Raw genomic sequence first — 22,307 nt, 5'->3', positions numbered from 1 at the left:
CAGAACAAAAAGCAGGTGGGCTCGCTTGGAAAGGTGAGAGGCCCCTGGGAACTGTCACCCGGTGGGTCTTTTCCGTGGGAGATAAACAGCACTGTACAAAGGCTTTCGTTATCGGAGTATGTTTTCCGTACGTTCACATTTGGGAAGTGTCGATATTTTTAATTATGACAAAGCCCACGGGGTACCAGTGCCCGGGAGAAGGTGGAGACGTGCTGGGAAAACGTTCACAGAAGAAAAGGAAGGGAAATGTGTGCACCTGATGAGCAGCTTTCGAATTGCCATTAACGACGCACATGTGACAGAAAAGGAGGATTCAGCTCATGTAACCTGGGAGCAACGCGGAGGATTCCATGTTCGGGGAAGGCCGCAGGTTGGACGGGCTTCCTCCAAATACACGCTCCCCCGGACCCTCAGCATTATCCAGAATGGGGGCTGATGATTCCTCGGGACGTGGAACAAGAGTCTTTGCAGGTGTTCCTACTATGGTAAGGATCCAAGAAGACATGGTCCTGGACGAGGCTGGACCCTAAAGCCGATGGCGAGTGACAGGGAGACAGAGAGGAAGTTGATGTGCAGACAGAGGTGATGGCAAGAAGGAGGTTGCTGGGGGCCACCAGGCACCAAGGGAGAAGCACCCAACAGACGCCCCCCACCCGCGCCCCTGGGGAGAAGACGCCCTTGGGAGGCCTCGGGTTTGCACTCCCGGGCTCCAGGACGGCGAGGGGATGGCTTGACAGCGTGGAGCTTGTGACGATTTGCTATGGGCTGTGGCAGGGACGGGGCTCCAGGAGGAGGAAGTGCCACCACGCATCACCGTTGTCACTAACGAACAGACCGGCGGGGCGCTTCACCCGCGCCGTCGCCACAATGACTGGTGTCGCTCGGCTTGAGAGGGACACCGGGCACAGCAGCTATTCATCCGAGGGGCTGAGTGGCGCCAAAAGTAATTAGCAGCGCGTTTGTCAAAAACGGCGTCTCGGTTCAGGTGCTGGAACTTGGCAGAGGCCCGGGGATTACCGTGTTTTGCAACAACGTGAGGTGTGTGTCGGAAAACACACTTGTGGTGTTTGGCTGGAAATGGCTTTCATTCTAGGGTGAAAAAAAATATATATATATATATAGTAGGGCCTTTTTAAGGACGGTAATGATAGAGCACTTAGCGCTGTAGCGCTCTCGGTGCTCGTGGAAGCCTGCTGCACCGCGCGGCCGCGATGGCCCAGGACGGCACTCGGCTGACGTGCCCCCACGTGCTCCCCGGCCACCAAACCGGGGGTACACACTGGGTGGACACCTTGCATTGTTACCTGTCTTCATGGCTCCATGGAAAATGATCCTCTGCTGATTTCGTTCTTAACTGAGACTTTGCTCTCGATGGGCACCAAGCAGAAATGCGCAGGCGCCACTGGGACGGTGGGCACATGGCCCCCCGGAAGGTCCCTGGAGGAGGGAGGTGGGGGGAGGCCTGGGAGTCGGCCACCTACGACTCGACACGCCACCAGCCCCGCGCTGCAGATTCACGACAGGGTGGGCCACGGTCAAAGCAATGGCCAGACGGTCATGCACGGGAAGGCTTTCCAGCACGTTCTCTCTTCCCCCAAACTGAAGACACCCGGAGGAGCACACAGATAGCGTCACCCACAGAGATCCATCTGCAAGTATCTTTCAAAATTAAAACTCACGGGGTTTTTCTGACACTGCGATTTCATTGCTAGCAATTCATCATCATTGATATTTTTTTAAAGATTTATTTTTATTTATGATAGACCTAGAGAGAGAGAGAGAGAGGCAGAGACACAGGCAGAGGGAGAAGCAGGCTCCGTGCAGGGAGCCCGACACGGGACTCGATCCCGGGACTCCAGGATCACGCCCTGGGCCAAAGGCAGACGCTCAACCGCTGAGCCCCCCCAGGGATCCCTTCATCATTGATGTTTTTAAGAAAAATTTTTTACTTCTCACCCGAGCGTCTCAGCCACCACCCCATAGCGATTTTTTTTTCTGCTTTTAAAGCAAAGATGAGCACACCCTGGCTGTTTTCTCCCGGAGTTAAGGCCACGCGACAGTCCCGGGGACGTCCGCAGGTGCAGCATCAGCGAACCGTCTCTGAAACATCGCCATCTGACGTGGAAACCACTTCGGGCTTCCGTTTCACAGACATCCCTCTCGCCCTCTCTGTTCCTCGATAGGAGGCCGTGATCAGACGCGTTCTTCGCCACCCAACTTCCTCTCGCCAGAGGGAGACCAGAGTGGGGGAGGCACGTCCCTAGGGGTGGGGGAGCTCCCGGGAGGAAACAGGTGCCCACTCAGACGCCAACGCAGACAAAGTCATCCTCAGGCCCTGGGGGGCGAGGGGGGGCAGCATAGAGACACCTAAGAATTAGTTCCGAGTGCATTTAAGACAGGACAAAGCTCGCGTAAACCCTTTGATTAGTCTTGCCTCTTGGCATCCTGAAATTTCAATTTACGAACATCTTAAAAAAGAAAAAAAACACCCATAGTCTGGCTGAGCTCCAAGAAGGAAGGAGCCCCCAATTCCACAGACGCTGAAGGGCGCACACGCACCCAGAATGTGCCATGGATTTTGTCGCAGGAAACCAGACCCTCCAATACCTCCGTCCACGGGAAATTACTAGAAGCGGGTTAAATGGTCCCCGGGGTCATCAACCAAAGCGCAACCAGCCTCAGGGCACAAGGAGGCCGCTGGACGGGCGCTGACCGGAAAGGCTCCCCTGCGTGTTGCTAAATCAGTGACACTCGCAGATTTTCCTTCTCTCTGTGCTAACAAGGAAGTGCCTCTCGCCCTGTACACACAGAATCCCCCCACCCCCCCCCACCCCCCCGCCGCTGGGAGGCCCGCTTCCAGGCCTCATGGGCCGCCGCCCCCGGGGAGAGGGGCCGGGATGTGGGCGCACACCTCCCCGAGAGCACGACGTGTAATTGGGTTTGGGTTTGGGTTTGGCTCCACTTACGGGTCACGGTTTACTTTGTGCTCACACCTCTGTGGGATAAAGGCCTGTGTGTGTGCTCACACCGAGGGGAACACTCCCTCCTCCTACATTTCCAAGCCCTGCGGAGGTCAGTCGTCCCTGAAGCCTGCCCCGCAGGTACCCTCTGTCTACACCGCGTAAGAACCACATAACTGTGCAATTCAGTAACAGGCCGACTCGGGCTGCATCATGGGTGCGACCGCACGGTCCGCCTGTCTCTACCCCAAATACCTCTCTGCGGAGTGTTCAGTACACGTCGCACCGTATCCACATGCTTATCGTGCGGCTTGGCGTGCGGCTGGAATATGTTCTAGGCAGAAAGGATCGGAGGCTTCAAGTGCTGGTGTGTGCAGCGGATCCCAAACACCCCCGACACGTCTGCAGGACACCCCCCAACACCCTGGACTGTCTGCAGGACAGGCGGGAGCCCCGGGAACCAGGGATGTGTGCCTCAAACGGTTGGGCTGAGTTTTGGTTGGTTTAGCTCACCTGGGCTGATCACTCACTTTATTCACCTCTTCCACGAACGTTCTTAGCGTCCGCTGCGCGCCGAACCGTGTCCCAGGCACCAGGCACACTGAGGGGTCTGCTCCCCTGCCCCACCTGGTGGTGGCCTCGGTGCCATCCCGGCAGCATCGGGGTGAGCTCAGGTCCCTCCAGGAGCAGGTGTCATCGAGACGCGGCCAGCGCCCAAGGGGACCAAGGAGCACCTGCCTGCGAGGTGCACATGAGTTTGCAACGAACACCCTGGGCCAGAATGCAAGTGCGACCTCTAGAAAGGCTGGGGGCGGAGGGAGAGGGGTGGCAGGGGCAGAGGGAGGGAGTCTCACACCCTGGTACAGGGACAACCTGGAGCTCGGCTGGCGGGCGCCCCGGAGCTCACATTACCTGTGCAGGAGCCGCGCGGCTCTGTTAACCCCGAGGCTGGGTCCCGGGCTGGGGCCTCCGGAGGCTGGACGGTGCGGGGGACGGGCGGCCACCGGGACACGCAGGCTGGCGGGGGAGCGGCGGACCCTCGGGGAGGGCCCAGCGGCGCGTCTTCACGACCACAGCACTGACAAAGCCACGGCTCTCACAGGCTTCGCTCGGGGGAACAAAGCGAGACGCTGTTAAGGGACTTAAGACACACGGAGAATTCCAAAAAGTCACAGATGGGAACAAAGGCAAAGAAGACGAAGGGTTGACTGTGGAGGCTCCCCCACCTGAGGAGGGGAAGCCGCGGCCACAGGGAGAGCGCCGGGGCGGCCTTGGCTGCCTCCTGCCACGTCGGCTGCAGCCACTGGGCACGCGGGTGCGCCCCCTCTCAGGAGACCAGGGTCCTGCCCCGGCACCTGCTGGGCTAGGGGATGCACAGTCCATTTGGGACATGTCACCTGTGAGGAGCTGGTGAGGCCAGCCCCCGCCAGGGACTCCTCCTGAGTCTCCGAACTCCTCCCGTCTCCGCCGGCCGTGCCCTGTGCACCCTCGGGCCGGGCAGCGCCAGCAGGTCGCCCCCGCCCCACAGCCCTGCCGGGTGCGCCACTGTCCACAGCGCCCCTCATATCCCTTGGGTGGTGGGGAAGCTCTCCTCGCTTCCTTTTATCTCCTTAGCTTTTGGTTCTGCTGCGTCTTTCCTAAGTTCTCCTCCATCGTGACGCCTTTGGGGCCCAGCAGGGCCCAGATCAGCCTCTTCGGGAGGACCCCAAATCTCTCTGAATCTGGTTATCTTACGTTAATCTCCGCATCCTGCATACCCGGCACAGACGTCGTTTTTAGACACGCGGGGCACTCTGGAAAACGGCTCATTTTGCAAATGAGGTGACGGGGCCCCACACGCTCGGCCCGGAGAAGACCCAGCAGCTCCGCCTTCGAGCCCCCGTGGGCTCCAGGCTTCCGGCCTCCGCTGCCCTGCAAGTCGGCCCGCAGACTCCCTCCCGTGTCCGCAAATCAAACCCCGTTCCATCAGTTTTGCTAATACAAGTCTCCAAATAAATGCAGATTAGATAATTTGTCGCCACACATTCTAGGCAGGGAGCAGAGGATTTCAGCGTCTGCCCACGGCCGCCGTCCCCTGCCTCACCTGTGTCTTTATTACAGGTACAAATGGTGCTAATTTCCTGGATGTGATTCAGCCCATGGAAACGCGCCTTCTGGAGCGAGAACAATCTAACCATTGACCTCACGCCCCGAATGCATTGCACACGTTTCGTTTTGTTAAGCAGAAGGCTGTGCAAGAGGCCAGAGCTTTCCCCACTAATGACAAAGCCGGGACCAATTGCCCGGGAAGAGAAACTCGGTATGCGCGCGGGGGAACTGCGGCGGTTTGAGGAAGCAGATGAGGAATAAGATTCGCTCGTTTGCGGGAGCGCGAGGCGCGCGGGGCAGGTGCAGAGCAGACACCCCGGATGCGCAACCGCCCGGGGCCCAGGACACCTTTCCGACCTCCGGCCGCGATGCCCGCGAGCAGAATGGATGCACCGGTCACAGTTCCCACCTTTGAAAACGGGGGACTTGAGTTCAGGTTGGGGTGCGGGTAGAGACGGAGCGGAACTAAGCGTTTTTGGGGAAGAGACACAAAGGGAGGCAGGCTGGAGGAGGGCCGGGTTCAGACAGGGCTTCCTGGGAGCCGAACTCTCCAAGTGACAGGACTTGGGCAGGACTGCTGCTCCGTGACTGACAGGCAGGCTGCACAACAGGCGGGCACTGCGGCGCCCTTCTGCGCTCTCTTTGCATAAACACCAAGGCCCAAAACCATCCGACCCCAGATCCCAGAGAGAGGCGGCCTCGGCCCTGGTGGGGAGCTGCACCCCAGGACCCCGTCCGCCGTTTCCCAGGGCGGGGGGAGGCTTTATTATTTCCCCAGGCGTTGAGATGAGGCCGGACCCCACGTGGCTGCCGAGTGCCGAGCCGCCCCCACGTCTCTCGGTTATCAGTGGGATGCCTATTACATTCGGGGGCAGGAGGCCAGACGCAATCCCAGACATGTCATTTATTTGTGTGTGATCCACGGTGGGTAATTCTGATTCTGAAGTTTAGTCCTTCTTCCGTTAAAGTGGGATTAAAATTCTGACCCTAGACACATAGCCTGAATTTTTTTTTTTCTTTTTTAAGAATCAACTGAAATTATAACCAGGGACAGGCTTACATCATCGTCATTAGGGCAGCACTCCAAATCCTATTCCGACCCTTAACACCTCCTGTTCCAGCCCGTGTGTTTACTGGGCTAGCTGGCTGGGCCACAGCCCCGTGGCATCCTACAGAGACAGCACGGTCCCAGTAAGAGCTGGGGTCTTGCAAAGAGGACCGGATGAATAAACCCCAATACTGTTTTGTTTTATTTATTTTATTATTTAAAAAGATTTTATTTATTTATTCATGAGAGACCCACAGAGAAAGGCAGAGACACAGGCAGAGGGAGAAGCAGGCTCCCTGCAGGGACTTGATCCCAGGATCCGGGTTCACGCCCTGAGCCCAAGGCAGACGCTCCACCACAGAGCCACCCAGGCATCCCCCCAATACTGTTTTAAATGCACTTTTGACATCTAAGAACACCTCTAAACCCTTGGAAGGCCCACCATCTCCGCCCCCCCTTCTGGCCGTTCATGAACCGGCTACTAAGGAGATGTGGGCAGCTCCTGGGTTGAATTCCTTTTTAAGCGGTGTGACAATTTATCTCAGTTACGGGCGCGGGGAAGGGAAAGCAGGTGAGTGCTGTCATGCAAGTTGCACCCAAGATTGTGATCATCGCAAAGGGGATGCGCTTAGAAAACCCATTGCGCCTTTCCCAGCCCACAGGTCCATCCTCCTGCACGCCACGTGGCTTCCTCCAGGACACCGCAGGGCTCCAGGCTGGAAGGATTTGTGTCAGGAGAGTAAGTAGGCTCACGGGGTCCCTGCTTCGTGACATGTTTATCTGTGGAAAGGTCACTAAAATAAACCATAAAATCAGCTGGGAGGAGGGAAAGAGGGAGAAGGTGGCCCAAGGTGCTCCTTGAAATATGAGGTCAGGGGACGGCTTCCGGGTAGAGACCCGCGCACCGGTCCCCCTGGACCGGGGTCACCGTGCTGCCTTCCACTGCCCACGGTGGGCACCGTAACGAGGTGGAGAGCCCTGTGTCACTCTCCAAGCCTCTGCCTCGGCGTCCCGGGCTGGGCGTCCTGAGTGCTGTTTTTGAGTGTCGCCCTCATAGATACCAGAGTCTTACATCGAGGTGCAATTTTCAGAAATACTGAAAACTGTGTTTGTGAAGCTCCACAAATGCAACCCACAAACTGGCGGGATGCTCATTTCTATCTGAATTCCTCATCGCCCTTCTGTAAAGAGCCAACTCCACCTTTATCATAAAAGTATGAATGATGCTACTTCACCTTTGCAGATGTTAAACCCCCGTGTATGGGGCTTTATCCTGGAGAATTAGGTCCAGGGACGGAGGGGCAGGGGGCGCCCCAGGAGGGGGACCAGTTGCTCGGGTCTGCACCAGGTCACCCCAGGTTGTTCCAGGAAGGGGTGTAGAGCCATCCACAGCTTGCCCACATTTCTTATGATTTATAGACTTCCATTTAATTGTCTTAAGGGATGCCTACCAGACATCATTATAGCCTAATACATCCTGCACACCCCCAGGGAAGGAGGGTGGAGCCTGGTGATGCACTCAAGGGCTCCAGGGGACTGTGTTTCTGTGAACCTCACATGCTTCCAGAGGGAGGCCAAAGCATCGCTGCCCTTCCAGAAGAGGCCTTCCGAAGCCAAATAAGCATAAGACCTTTTCCATCCCAGGAGTGTCTGGGTGGTTCAGTAGGTGAAGCATCTGCCTTCGGCTCAGTTCCTGATTCCAGGGTCCTGGGATCGAGTCCCACATTGGGCTCGATCCCAATGGATGGAGGCCTGCTTCTCCCTCTCCCTCTGCCCCTCCCTCCTGTTCATTCTCTCTCTCTCCAAGTAAATAAATAAAATCCTTTATTTTATTTTTTTTAATAAAATCCTTTAAAAAAATTTTTTTTTCCGTCTCGATCGGGGAAAATCACCTGGAAAAGCTTTCTTTTTTTTTTTTTTTCTCCTTTTTAAATAGCCAGGAGCTGCCCGAGTGGCCCCTCCCGCATAAGCAGCATAGCCCCCTGGCTCTGCACAGTGCGGTCACACGTCATGAAGAAGCACCCGGCAAGACATGTTTCCCGGGCAGCGTTTTTGTCCTCATCTCTGGTACAGTAGAAAAATTGCTAATGCGAAAATGGTAAATATCAATTCAGAAATCTAGTGTAAACAGATGAAAGATGGGAGCTTTGTCGTAGCAGGCCTCCGCTATGCAGAAAAACAAAGGCCATAGCTCTGGAGGCTGTTAACCAACACTGAAGTCTACCGCACGGATTTATCAATCCGGCGGCATTTTGTAAAAAGACTTCTTGTTTTAGAATCCCCATCTATCCTAAGTCTTCTGTGATATTGTTTTTTCTCCCCAGAAGTCACCTTTCACTACCATCTGCCGCGCCCCATCGACAGAGTTGGACGATCCATGAACGCTGGATGAGACTCAACCACGGAATGAAAAGTGTCTTTTGTCATTTTGTGCCTGGTTAGATCACACCCAATTATACTACTTATCACTTGTAAAGGAAATCTATCAAACCCGTTGAAACATTTATAATGACATTTTAACTCTCTTCCATTGAAGATGCGTCAGAAAGTATTCCGTAAGTGCCGTAGATAGCAGGAAGCTATTATTTGGAAGAGGAGCCACATGTCGGAACCTGCTGTTTTAAAATTGCTTTCCAAATTCAAGGAAACATTTTACAAAGGAGGCCGGCGATGGAGCCCGAGCCGGGCCCGGGGGACGCGAACGCCTTGTCCCGTGATGTCTCATCCTCTGAGCCTCGGGAAGGTGATAGAAGGGGAGGCGGATGGCACCTGGCCTCCGCGTGCCTCGGCGTCAGGCTGACCCAGAGCGTTCATGAGAACCAGAAATCATTTATTGTCAGTGTCGTCCGGAATATATCCTGACAGTTCAGTGGGAGTTTCACTGCCATTTATTTTCAAATCAATACTCAATTACGAAGAGGAAGATTCACTCCCTTGCCCATTTCAAGATGAAATTATGGACTGGACCAATAACACTTAGTCAAGGCAAACCACCGTCCATTAACTCATGATGTTACCGAAAACCAGCCGGATACTTTATTAAAGTTCACTCCCTCTCGCTCTCTCTTTTGGGCTTTTAATTAATCATTGTGAAAAAGGCCTTTCACATTGTGACTGATGACCAGAGAAAACAATTTTCTCCTAACTGCCTTTTAATTTCAACTCCGGGAGAGCACATTGACCGGATCTCACACCAACCCATCAATGCTCATTCTTAATGTGTTTTCTCCTTTGTTATTGAGAAGAACGGAGCGCTGCGCGGCTCCCCATAACTCACGCAATTGATTCTGTACATGCTGCACGTTTGCTACAGGATAAAGAGTGCTGTCAATGAAGATACTAGGTACTGTATAAATTACTCCATTAACAAGAAATAAAGCTATTTATGGTTTTAGAGTAAAAGGCAGCTGGTGCTAAGAAGAGAAGAGAGTAGCGGGATTACATTCGCTTCCCCTTTGTGGATGCTATTCCCTGTATCTGGTCTTCTACTCGCGTGGATGGTAATTAAAGGCACAAAATAATGAAGACGGGACGATGACAATAACAGTTATTCCCAACAGGGGTAAATTCGAAGGGCCAGATGGCAAATGTGTAAGGTCAACTTTTTAGGCTCTGCATCCTACGTAGTTTTCACTTGGTCTCCGGTGCGTGCCTGAATACATTCCCAGCAAAGCCTTTCAAATGCATTCCTGTAGTAGAAACCTTAGAACATAAGCACTAGCGTGCACTTCGGTGAAATAAAACACACACACACACAAATAACACGTTCTGCTGTTTCAAACAACAGCCTTTCTCCAGTGGCTAAAATTCAGTACAACAAATGACAGAAAAATTTTCCATTAAGATGTACGTACGTATGTGAAGAAAAAGATTTACTTATTTGGCAGCATTTGGTTGGAATTTGGTTGAAATACAGCAAAACCTGTATTTAGAAACTTGCTCAAGAGAATCTCTCCATGTCCGATAGACACAGTCACTGCCTGTTTTAATCACAGCCGTTTTCTGAGATGCTACGATGAGGGATGCTCGGAGAACATTTTCCTGCCTCAGTGAAATTGTTACTTGGCTCAGATAGGAATTGTTCAAAATCACCGATTTCCTTAGAATGAAATCATTTGGTGTTTTCTTACTTGGCATTCACACCCTCTCTGCTTTAAAAAAATATCCAAGCCTTCCAATGCAAGATCATCTACAAATCAGAAATCATGGGGAAAACAAAGAGTAGTTTACCTACAACGTATAATAAAATTGTTTCTGTAGAGTATTGAATTGACATCAGGTTCCCAACAATCAAGATAAAGGGAAATATAATTTGTTATGTAATTTTCATTAAAAAAAAAACAACAACAACAGCTTTTCTGAAGGAACTCCTGTTTCGGTGATCTGTTCTACTAATCTTTCTTTCCTCAATGCAGAGGGAGATGCTTAACACATAACCGAAGCTCCATAAATCTCGGTAGACTAACGGATGAATGATGGCTTAGTAAGTACATGGGTGCGAATGACATCGGTAAGTATAAAGGAGGAAGGACAGGACAATGAAACCAATAATGGTTTTGTAGGAAGACGCCATCCAGGAGCTGGAGCTTGTTTGTGGGGGTGCGTCTAACAGAGTCTAGGCGTGTGGTCTTCCCAGACCTCTTTCTGTGGGAGCATCTCAAAGAATTAGGGGAAGGAAGGGCCACCGGGCCCCCCATCTTTCCTGGACACAAATTTTATCAACTGCACGTTTGCTCGGATGACCTTGGTACCTGCCAAGCCAAGTGCAAACAGCCATGAAATTCCCACTTTCTTTTTCCTAGCTCCGTTCTGCTTACCGCCAGATAATCCATGTTTCCCAGGTCCTACTTGTTTAGGGGTATCAGGGAAGTCATACCAATAACAATATGCCTCTGGTTTGCCTTCCCAGCCACCACTCTGGATGCTCACTCCCAATCAATTCTTCCTCCTTTGGTTTAGGATTATGGATGGGATCTCATACACACACATTCCAGAAATCGCCCAGAGCCTCTCATTGTGCAAGGACCTCAACAGCTGGGTTCCCACTGCTCTCACGCCTTGTGAAGGCAGACAGCGTGATGTTGCCATCAGCTCACAGCCTAGAAAGCTCTCAGTGGCCAGGAAAGCCACTGGCTGACAAGATGGTATGACACCGTAAAGAGAGTCAAGCCTCCCCGACCTCAGCCCCTGCAGGGTGAAGCACCCCAACACCACCAAACACCAGTTCTAAGGAAATGCTGAGTTTTGATTGCACTGTCACATCGATTATTTTTTCAGCTTTTGGGAGTAGCTGCTTTTGAGCCCCTAGCAATGAATCGTGGCGCCAGTGTGCAGGGAAGTTTCATTGACCAGTAATATGCTCTAACCCCTTCATCCTGACTATGGCAGCATCATTAATGGGCCACACATACTGGCTGACTTGCTTCTTGTGGAATGGAGAAAACCTCTGCCAGCCCCCAGCCTCTACATATATCTGAACCTTCAGGGGAATGCCACTCACACTTGAGCTGAGATCCTTGGATCTAGAATATTGATGTGGCCCCAATGGTGAACAAGATGCTTCAAAATGGCGGCTACATCATCTGCGCTGGAGGGGTAGGGCGAGAGAATCACAGCGTGGTAACTACATCATTGTGTGATATTTAAAGATCACAAAGGGGAGATTAAATGATCTTGATAAGATCACAGAAATAGTCAAGGACAAGTCAGGACAGAGATCTCCAGTCCCCATCTCTCCAGCCTACGATGATGCCCCTTACCTTTTAAATCATGTTTTTAGGTGAACATACAAATATTCTCACTTGTTCTTCAGATTGTCCAGGCTCTAGAAAATGTGCAGACTCACAAAATAAGAACTATTCAAAACCACTAATTTATATTTTAAAGAAACAAACAAACAAACAAAGAGCATCTTTGTATTTAACAGCAACCACTGTCACTTCAAATCCTCACTGAGTAAAGCCCGGGTCGCAGCACCCAATCTGTCCAGCCCTCTGTTACCTAGAAGAAACGGTGAATACAAAGCAAAATTTCGACTTGGGGATGTCTCAGGTGGTGGAAATGACCCTGGCCATGCACATGCATGAAGTGATCTTGCTAATGAACCACAGATTATAATACAAACTGCTTATCCGTTCAATCCAGAAATGCACTCCGAGGTCCCTCATGGCATTTGGCTAAGGGGACAGTTGTTTACAAAAATCATCTTCTCGGGGCACCTGGGGGGCTCCGTTGGTGAAGCGTCTGCCTTCGGCTCAGATCATGATCTCAGGGTCCTAGGATCAAGCCTCGAGTCAGGCTCCCTGCTCAACAGGGCGTCTGCTTCTCCCTCTGCATCCCCTCCCACACGGCTCATGTTCTCTCACTCACTTTCGCTCTCTCTCTCTTAAATAAATAAATAAATAAATAAATAAATAAATAAATAAAATCTTAAAAAAAAAAAATCATCTCCTCATAAGGCCAAACTGAGAGAAAGAGAAATGGAAGCAAAAATAAAAAAATAAAAAAAATAAAAAAAAAAAGAAATGGAAGCAAAGATTTATTTTCCCAAATCCAAGGACAGGAAGCATCATCAAACTTCCTGAGGGAGGAACCAGCTGTTGTATTTTGAACAAGTTCCTCTCATTGGGTCCGCTGTCATCATAAAAGTTTTAGTGTTTTAAAAGATACATGAATACTTTTGATCAGAAAGGTGTTGCTATTAAATCCATAATCGCCGGTTGCACCTGCACTGTGAACGGTTCCACACAGACCATGGGAATGAGAGGGTGGACCTCGCCATGGCCAAGTCTTGGGCAGAGGGACCTAGTAAGGTGCAAGGTGAGGGGCAGCGTGGACCTGAGATTGGTGTGTCTCCCGCTAGCTCCATACCCTGCCACACCTCCCCCAGCTGACTCGGATCCTCTGGCTGGACCTTCGGGAACCCCTGCCTACCGCCTGCAGGGCTTCACACCCAGTGGCCTTTCTGGGACCCGCTCCAGTCTGACTGTCCCTCGAACTGCTCCAGCCTCAGGGCTTCCATGATGTTCTCCCCACAAAAGACTGTGGTCCCCAGAGGTCTGTCCACCCCCTGTAGTCTACTCTAGGGCCACCTTCTCCTGAGGTCCTCGCAGTTGGCTCTCACCAATGATCCCGCCCCTGCACCTTCCAGGTCCTCCCCTGCATTATGTTTCCAATAATCATATTTCTTTCTCAAACACTATGTAAGTTTCTCTTAGATAACCACCTCTCCTCTATTACATCAGTGAGTATTTTGGGGAGGAGTTTCGTCCATACTGTTATTTCCCTGCCACCCAGAACAGGGCCTGGTCCATAACAGATGTTCAATAGATATTTGTTGAATGAATAAATAGATATATTTTAGAGACAAATACAGAATCATCGAGATAAATTTTACTAACGGTTTCCATGATTCACTGATTTATTTGATTGGTATTTCGAATGTTAATTGTGCGCGACACTATGCCAGGTCCTAGGGCCAGGCGGGTGAGCAAACAGAGAAGGTCTCTGCCCTCCGGAGGCTTAACCACCTAGGCTCTGAGGCGGACTGTGTTACCTTATCATGAAAAACCAAGCAGAATTTCATTCCTGATGAGCTGGAGGGAGGAAGCACAGGGCATTGGGAACACAGTGATGGTGGTGGAGGACAGCCTCATAGGATGGTCGTGGAGGCTCACACTGTGAGCTGCATGGGGGGTGAGGGTGAGGACCCCAGTCCAACAGACACATTCTGGCCAAGGGAGGGTGTGAGCAGCAAAGGTGGAAACATTTAAACTACAAACTTCTTGCCTCCTAATTCTCACCATTATTGCCAGGAAAATGACTTGCCTGGTGTTTGGTCAAGTGTTTTTAAGAGACACACACTCGGGATCCCTGGGTGGCGCAGCGGTTTGGCGCCTGCCTTTGGCCCAGGGCGTGATCCTGGAGACCCGGGATCGAATCCCACATCGGGCTCCCGGTGCATGGAGCCTGCTTCTCCCTCTGCCTGTGTCTCTGCCTCTCTCTCTCTCTCTCTCTCTGTGACTATCATAAATAAATAAAAATTAAAAAAAAAAAAAGAGACACACACTTCACCTAAAAATGCAAAATTAATAAGCCAAATATATATGAAATGTAGTCAGAAGGAACTGGAGTATCTGGTCTCTTTTCCCCGGACACAAACTTCCCTAGCTGCTGCTACTTCATCGAGCCCTGTAATTGCTTCTTCTGGAAGAAAGATTACCAAGCAAAAGTATGACTTTGAAATCAAATTCACTTGACCAAGCAAGATGAGACAGACACAGCACATGGCAGTCAGTGCTTATTTGTTTTAATCATTAGCTGTCGGGCTCCTGGTAACAATTCTCTGACTATAAACACGTCCCAGCCTCACCACGTGCCTCTGTGTTCTCCTCCCCATCACCTCCAGGGTAGGTCAGAGGATTTGTTTGCTCGGTGCTTCCCTTTGATCAACACCCCTGTATCTTAAATTTCATTTAAAGAAAAGTGGACATTAAGACATGCCATGGCCATTCATTCCTCAGAACTACGCCTCAGACGTACAGGCTGGTGATGCTGATGGAATTGAGAATGGAGTAGAATGAACAACCAATACCAGTTCGACGCTCTTTCTTCTGTTAGTCTGTCTGCAAACGTGGGAAACAGAGGAGAATAGACAACTTCAGCAGCCAATTGGGCAACAATCAAGTGCTAGGAATGAGCTGGGGAATTTGTGTTTGAGACGTAACCACTTTGTACATACTATTGTGTTGTACGAACATGGCACAGAATGTTTGGCAACTTTTCTGTTTATGAGCACACGTATGAGGGCTTTCTGGAGAAACAGATCCAATAGGTGATATGAATAATCTCCTTCTTTCTATATATATGGTCTCTCTCTTTCTCTCTCTCTCTCCCTCCCTCCCCTCTCCTTCTCCCTTTCTCTCTCTCTCTCTCTCTCTCTCTCATTATCACATCTGAAATAGGATGCATCTTATCATTGCTGTGGTCTGTAGTCACACATGGTCACCACTAACTTCACAGTCATCAAAACGTACGGACTGGATGCCAATGGTTTAGAAAAAAATTCTGGGACAATGACAAGGCACAGAGAGGGTGTTGCATCACCCATGTTGTTAAAGCTACAAAGAGAAATGCCAAGCCACTGGGAAGTTCATGGACTCAAATAACACCTAAACAAAAAAAAAAAAAAAATGTATTTCAAAAAGCTGGCATATAAGAGAAGTCTTAAAAATACCAATTTAGTTCATTTATATTCTTGTTTTATGCATGGAAAAGAGAGATGTATGACAAAAGTACTTTTCTGAATGAATATTAAAGGGTTTTTCTGGTAAATTTAATATAAATTCTAGGTGACAGTTTAATGAGCAACATTTTCTCTTTCTAAATGTGACATAAAATGGCAGTGGATCTTTCAATCAATGACACCTAAGATTTGATGAGACAGTGAGATTTGAAGACCACGGTCCAATCCACATTTCCAAGAAATACATTATCTTGTAGCAAATAAAGAACCCACCTGAACTGATGCTACAGCAGAAAAAGAGAACATAAATTAAAACCTTCCCTCATTACATAAAATAAAATAAAATAATAAAATAAAATAAAATACCATAAATAAAACCTCCCCTCAAATGATTATTTCTAAGATTTTATTCATGCTTGGAAAAATAGGTCAACACACTCATGTCCAAGTTTCCTTTTATATGAAAAAAAAAGAAAAACTTTCCCCAAGATATAACTATAAAATAGCATGCATTCATAAAATGTTTTAGAAGATTTAAAAAAAACTCTTCAAATATTTGTCAGAATAATGGAAGAAGACACTGGGTTTTGAAACAGATATTGTAGAACTTTCTACCCCATCATTTCAATTGTGTTATGTTTCAGGATATTAAAAAAAATAAAGTAAGAAATGATGCAAGAGTCCAACTCACCAAATCTAAACTCTGGGTGTCGGCGTCAAAAGGAATATCTTCATTCAGTCAGATCACAGGAGGGAGGAAGGAACCCCAGCTCCAACACATGATGTGGCAAATGATGGTTAATGCTGCGTAATTGACAAAACACTCTCAAGAAAGTACGTAGTTTGAATATTCCATTAAATATTTATTACTAAATGCAATGCTGATAAATTAATTTTCCCTCATTCACAGGGAGATGGTACGGCAATCAAGCACTTTTGTTTTTTGATAACTAATTGTGTGTAGACCTACTGGAGCCTGTTCGAGTGAATTACAAAACACTTTCCTTATGACTTTGCTACTCTTCGTTTCTGGTACTTAAAAATCATACCATGTCGACGTAGAAAGTTCTGGAAAGAGCGCTTTCATTTTAAAATATGTTAATGCTGCTTGACTCACTTGGTGACTCAGTAAGGTGAAATATTCATTTCCAACTAAAGAAGAAGGCTGAGTGTTAAAACATAGGTATGTTGGATAATGTTGAGTCAAATTAACCAGGGGAAAACAAAAGGAAAATTAAAAAAAAAAAAAAAGAAAAGAAAAGAGGCACAATTAATGCCCTCCATGGGTGTCAGTCCTGGACCCAACCTTCACAGCTGAGAGTCCATTTCATGTCAAAGCAGGAAACTGCTCCTTTTTACCAAAGGGATTACGAACCAAAACCAGTGGGATGATGGGAAAATGCTGTGGGAGTATTTCACTTTAGGCCAAAAATCTAACTCTTTACAACCGTCATCATGGTTCTCTCTTCCACGACACTTGCCACAGCATCGTCAGAGGCAGAGGTGGTGGCCTGTCTCTGTCACTGAGAGCTGCCCCTCGGCCGGATGTTAGCTTTATCCATGTTTTCACTCCTGCTAGTTGTTGGATCGATTTCTTGGGATAGATCACTTCATATTTTTATAGAAAAATTCAAGAAGCATCAAATGAGTCTGTCAGAGAGAACAAAGCATGTATTTAGTAGTTGGAGAGGATGGATGAGCTCACGGCAGCTCTCATTGGGTCTTCCCCCGGGCCAAGGGGCCCCCCAACTCCTGCACTGTGGGGACGGCGCTCTCACCCCCAGCCAAGGCCCCTGTTGCTCCCCAAATCCTGGTGCCCTGAAGCCCCCCAGACTCGTCTTCATTTTGCCATCGGGCCCCTATGCAGCTTGTAGGGCATGAGCCTGGCCTTTCAAGATAAATGATTTCTACTTATCATCCTCCATTCTATAAAACTGGGCTGCCCCAGTTATAAAGAAATAGGAATGGGCAAAACCACGTATTTCAAAAACAAAGAGACGTTCATTAACGGTTGGCAATTCCTTTCTGTAATATCACTGACACATACTAAAAATAACAAGGGAGAGGGTGATAAACTCTTCACAGCAACACGCCCTTCTCGAAACACTAGTAACCTTTCCCTAATTGTCTGGAAGGAAATAAGATGAGACGAGAGGTCAGGAGCTTCTCTCTCCCTGTTTCTGTGTCACGTGTATGTGTGTATCTGTCTCTCAGTCTCTCTCACTTGTCTTCACGGTTTCAATGAACCACAGGCAAGTTGCACATTCTTTCAGACCTTTACTCCTGCTTATTTGTGGCTCGCACAGATGATGTGCACAGGTTTCCATCTGCATAGACGTGAAAGGGCCATACTACTTTCCCCAGCTTTACAGGCCAGCCAACCGAGACAGAGAGTCCTAAGAGGCCTGCACCCTGTCACACAGGTGGGGTGGCAGCCTGACGGGTGCAAGGCGTGCGAACACTCACACCGGCTCCGTGTCACCCAGGAACAGGGGCGGCCGTCCTTGGCCTGGAAAGGGAGTGTTTGATGCCCCTTGAGTGCAGAGGTCTGAGAGAAGTGTCTCGGAAGATCGCCTTGGGAAAGACCAAAGTCCAGAGAGGAAGGGGTCAGTTTTGAACCTTTAGGCAAAGAAAGATTTAGGAACAGACCTTAGAAATTAGCTGTTGAAATTGAAATAGATCTTTCTGTTTCATTTAAGATGAAAAAACTAAGTCTTATGAATGTTCAGATAGTTTAATGACAACAAGAGGAACATGTCCTGTAGAAATTGCAATAAGTCTTTATGTGGTTTCCTTTGAGAAGAAGCCTGGCGGTGTCTATACCACCTGCTCATCCTCACCGGCATTCAGAGGAGCCTCAGCCCGATTGGAGGACAGCTCAAAACTCAGCAACAGGATGCTGGGGGACATTCTTGTGGGTGGCATCCTGGACAGACTCATCAGTCTTTAGATTTCTGATAGTAAATTGCTATTTGCAAAGCTGTCTCTATGTAAAAATAGAAGCATGGAAGGGATACAAAATCCTCTAAAGTTTGTAAAATTGCTCTAAAAACCTGAAGCAACAAATGAAATCTTACACAATTAGAGTTAGAGTTGTCAGTTTGGATTCAATATGTATGTATGTATGTATGTGTATATCATCTGTCCATCCATCCATCCATCCCTCCATCCATCCATCCATCTGTCCATCTATCCACCGGGCTATCTATCTATTATCTATCTACCTACTTATCATCTCTCTACATCTGTCTATCCACCCTACGGTCCATCTATCCAACCATCTGTCCATTTTTCAAATTCTCCTTGAAACAATGTTAGGCTTCAAGAGTCTCTCACTTGCTATGTGGATTAATCCATCTCCCCAAACCACATTGGGATATTTGGGTTTCCGCGGGACTGCACCCCACTAGGTTTTTCCAGGTACTCTCAGCATCCGTTCTCCATTTCTCAGCCACCAGGAGGAATCCAGGCTTTTCTAAAAGAATTGCTATCCTCAGGTCTACACCTAAGAACTGAGATGCCAGGCTTCCCTGTTTGCTGACCTTGAAACAGTCAGGCCCTTCTATCACCCCGAGATGTTGAGAGAACCCCTTCTCAGGCAACACCTAAGTTTGTGCCCCACCCCTAGCATCTCCCTTCTCCCTGGTGAGTGAACTCATCCACTTTGGAGTGGGAGAGAAACCATTTTTCCTTCTTCCCAGGTTCTCCTCACCTCGGTAGAGTGCAGTTTATTATATTCCATGCTCTGATTACCTAGTAACAGGTATTCTTAGCTAAGCTATTTTTAATTTGAAGATAAAAAAAAAATCCTTCTCCACAGAGTCGGGCTCTTAGGAGTCAAAAGTGCTTTGACGTTCAAACGATTGTTCAGCGTTAGTTTTTAAGATGTCTAATTAGGAGCTCAACATTCAAGAGGCTAACATTTGTTGGGTTCCTTCCTTTGTACTCTCTTTCCTGAGGCAATGAAGCTCAGCTTCATGATGTACATATTAATAGAGGAGAGGATGCAGGATTTAAAGTACATGTATAAGAAAACATATGTTGGATGTCTTCCCCAAAAAACTATCCCACGGAAATGCATGAGGCAGAAAACGCCCCTGTCTTCCCCCCTCGTTTCTGCAGCCATCGCCTCGTTCACACCTGGCGAAGGGGAGGAAACAGTCCTTCTACGAAAGGACAGGTGAGCCTGTCGCCTTTCATCCTTCCATCAGGACTTTGAGTCCAGGGACTCCTTCTTTTCCCCATGTCACGTTTCTCTGTTGGGTCCCTTCTATAGCAGGTACTTGCTTTAAAATATCCCTTTCTAAACACACAAACCCCTGTCCTCTCCCTGAATGCCAGAGTCATCACACAACTGCCTCCTTGCTAGTTCGCCCTGTCTCTTAGTACCTATTCACGTTGAACGTGTCTACACCTGAGCTTCTGATCTTTCCCCCCAGACCGGGGTCCCTTTCGCTCACCACTCAGATCATGGCAGCTGTGTTTCCCAGGTGGGTAGGCTAAGAGCCTTCAGTGTGTCCAACAATTTTTCTCCCCTTGTCTTCCTGACATGTAATCTCTTGGGAGGTCGCATAGGGTCGCATTCGCTCCTTCTTGTTCCACCTCCATGAGCCAAACCATCACCATCTGTTCAGCAGCCCTGTGTTTCATTTCAATAGTCTGGTAACTGGAACCCACATGGCTGCCTCCCACAGTCTGCTCCCAACATTGTGGCCACAGTGTCTGTAGAGCTGAAGACTCCCTACCTCTACCCAAACACCCCGGGGGCTCCCATCCCTCTCTGAGTAAAAGCCAGCCTCTCTACTGTGACCGACAAGACCTTGCTCCTCTCTGAATTCATCTGGAACATGTCTTGTCCCAATGCCCCCCACTCAGCCACCGTCCTCCTGCCATTTTTCAACTACACTATCCACACAGCACATCAGGTTCTCCAGACCTTCCGTGAAGACTTCCCTCCTGTTACTGCACAGCTACTCCTTCAACTACCTACAGTCTGAGCTCAAAAGCTGCCTCATCTTCACACCACCCTCACCCCTGGCATTCGCTTTTCCCTCTCTGCCTTCTTCTTTGCTGTTGCCACTCATCACGGTTTGTCTCGCTGACTTTTTACTTGTTTATATTTCTTACTGTCTCTGCCTCCAAACGAAATGGAAGCTTCATGTGTACGGAGAAAATATATTTGAATTTTCTCAACTTAGGAGCATTTTGTTTTTAGAACAGGGTCCCATATTCACTGAATATTTTTGTATTACTGATAACTATGGTAAAGCTATAAGGACTTACTTAAATGAACAAATAATCTTCACTATGGATCTACAAAGTCAAACAAAGATAGTGCTAATTTTTCTATACGATGGACATCATCTTCAGTTGGTTGTAACTGGAAAACACCTGCTTTTGACTTGTATGTTTTAGATACACTGGCCCTTTATTTCATGCTATTATATTTATTAATACTTAGCTTCTTCTTAAATCCACTGTTGCTACAAACTCTTCCTTTTTTTTTTCTTTTTTTTAAATTTTTATTCATTTATGATAGTCACAGAGAGAGAGAGAGAAAGGCAGAGATATAGGCAGAGGGAGAAGCAGGCTCCATGCACCGGGAGCCTGACGTGGGATTCGATCCCGGGTCTCCAGGATCGCATCCTGGGCCAAAGGCAGGCACTAAACCGCTGTGCCACCCAGGGATCCCCAAACTCTTCCTATTCCACGTTTCAGTGTATCTGCAATTTTGTGCAGATAGTTTTTACATTAAGACACTCCAAAAAAAAAAAAATCAACTCTTGAAAAAACTCATTTTAAGGTCACATAAGCTGCTCAGGACAACAATGTCCAGGTTTCAAACAATTGGAAGGGATTTAATCTGGTGGCTGACAATGCAGTTTCCAGAGCACCCTTCAAGGAGCAAGACAACAGCTGTGAAATCTTGGAGTCTCTCCCCTCTCCTCTATGACACCTTGATAAGGCAATTATAGCATAATTACCTTAACAAGTGGCATTACAGGAAATTATTGTCATTCTCCTGTTAAAATAACACATAATCATCGGCAAGTGAATTCTAGAATCCCCAATCAGCATCTCATTACCTGCAGTTGGCTCTGAAATAAGCGCAATTGGTGGGCAGTAACTGACAAGATACTTGAAAGGGGAAAATACGAAAGAGGACAGTCTGCAAAATCAACAGGGAGACAACCACGTTAACCCCCAGTGATCAAATTTGCAGTTAAGCGGCAACGTTTACTGGTCTTTAGGAAACGAGGCAAACCTGGCATCTTCTTTGTTTTCCACGACGACATTTGCTTCCCCGTCCTGCCATCTTGATGTTTTCCGAGACAGGTCCCGTCCTTCCGCAAAGCAGCAAAGTGTGACGTGATGTTCTGTAGAAGGCACCCTCCTCGGCAGCACGCTGCTCAATAAAAAGCCTGCATTTAAGCCATCCGCTCTTGATACCATCATCTGCTTGCAAATATTGCTCTATTTTCACAACCAGAGAAAATCCTTTAAAACAAGTCCTTTTAAACCATCCTAGGTTCCTCAAAACCTACATTTTTCGCAAGTATCTCGAAGCAAAGCAATGAGATTGACAGAAAGGCATGAAGAGGTTCCACTGGAAGCTTGAAAGTTTATTTAAGGTCAAAAAAATACCAGAACTTATGGAAATGCCCGCAGAAGGTGGGAGATAAGTCTTTCTCTTCCTTATTTCTTCATCAATGGTTTTTAAGTCCTTACAAATAGTGGATGCAGGCTTGGTGGTTGAGGGCGATATGGCCTGAAAACATTCATTTTGGAGCCATCTAATAGGATATGAGCTCAAATAAGCACAACACTGAGGTGGGCACTTGATGGGATGAGCACTGGGTGTTATTCTATATGTTGGCAAATTGAACACCAATAAAAAATAAATTTATAAAAAAAATAATAAGCACAACAGAAGGCATTTTACTTCCTGGAACAGTGTGTGGTTTAC

Source organism: Canis aureus, chromosome 5, assembly GCF_053574225.1.
Source record: "Canis aureus isolate CA01 chromosome 5, VMU_Caureus_v.1.0, whole genome shotgun sequence".
Classification (NCBI taxonomy): Eukaryota; Metazoa; Chordata; class Mammalia; order Carnivora; family Canidae; genus Canis; species Canis aureus.
Note: the sequence above shows the minus strand (reverse complement) of the source record.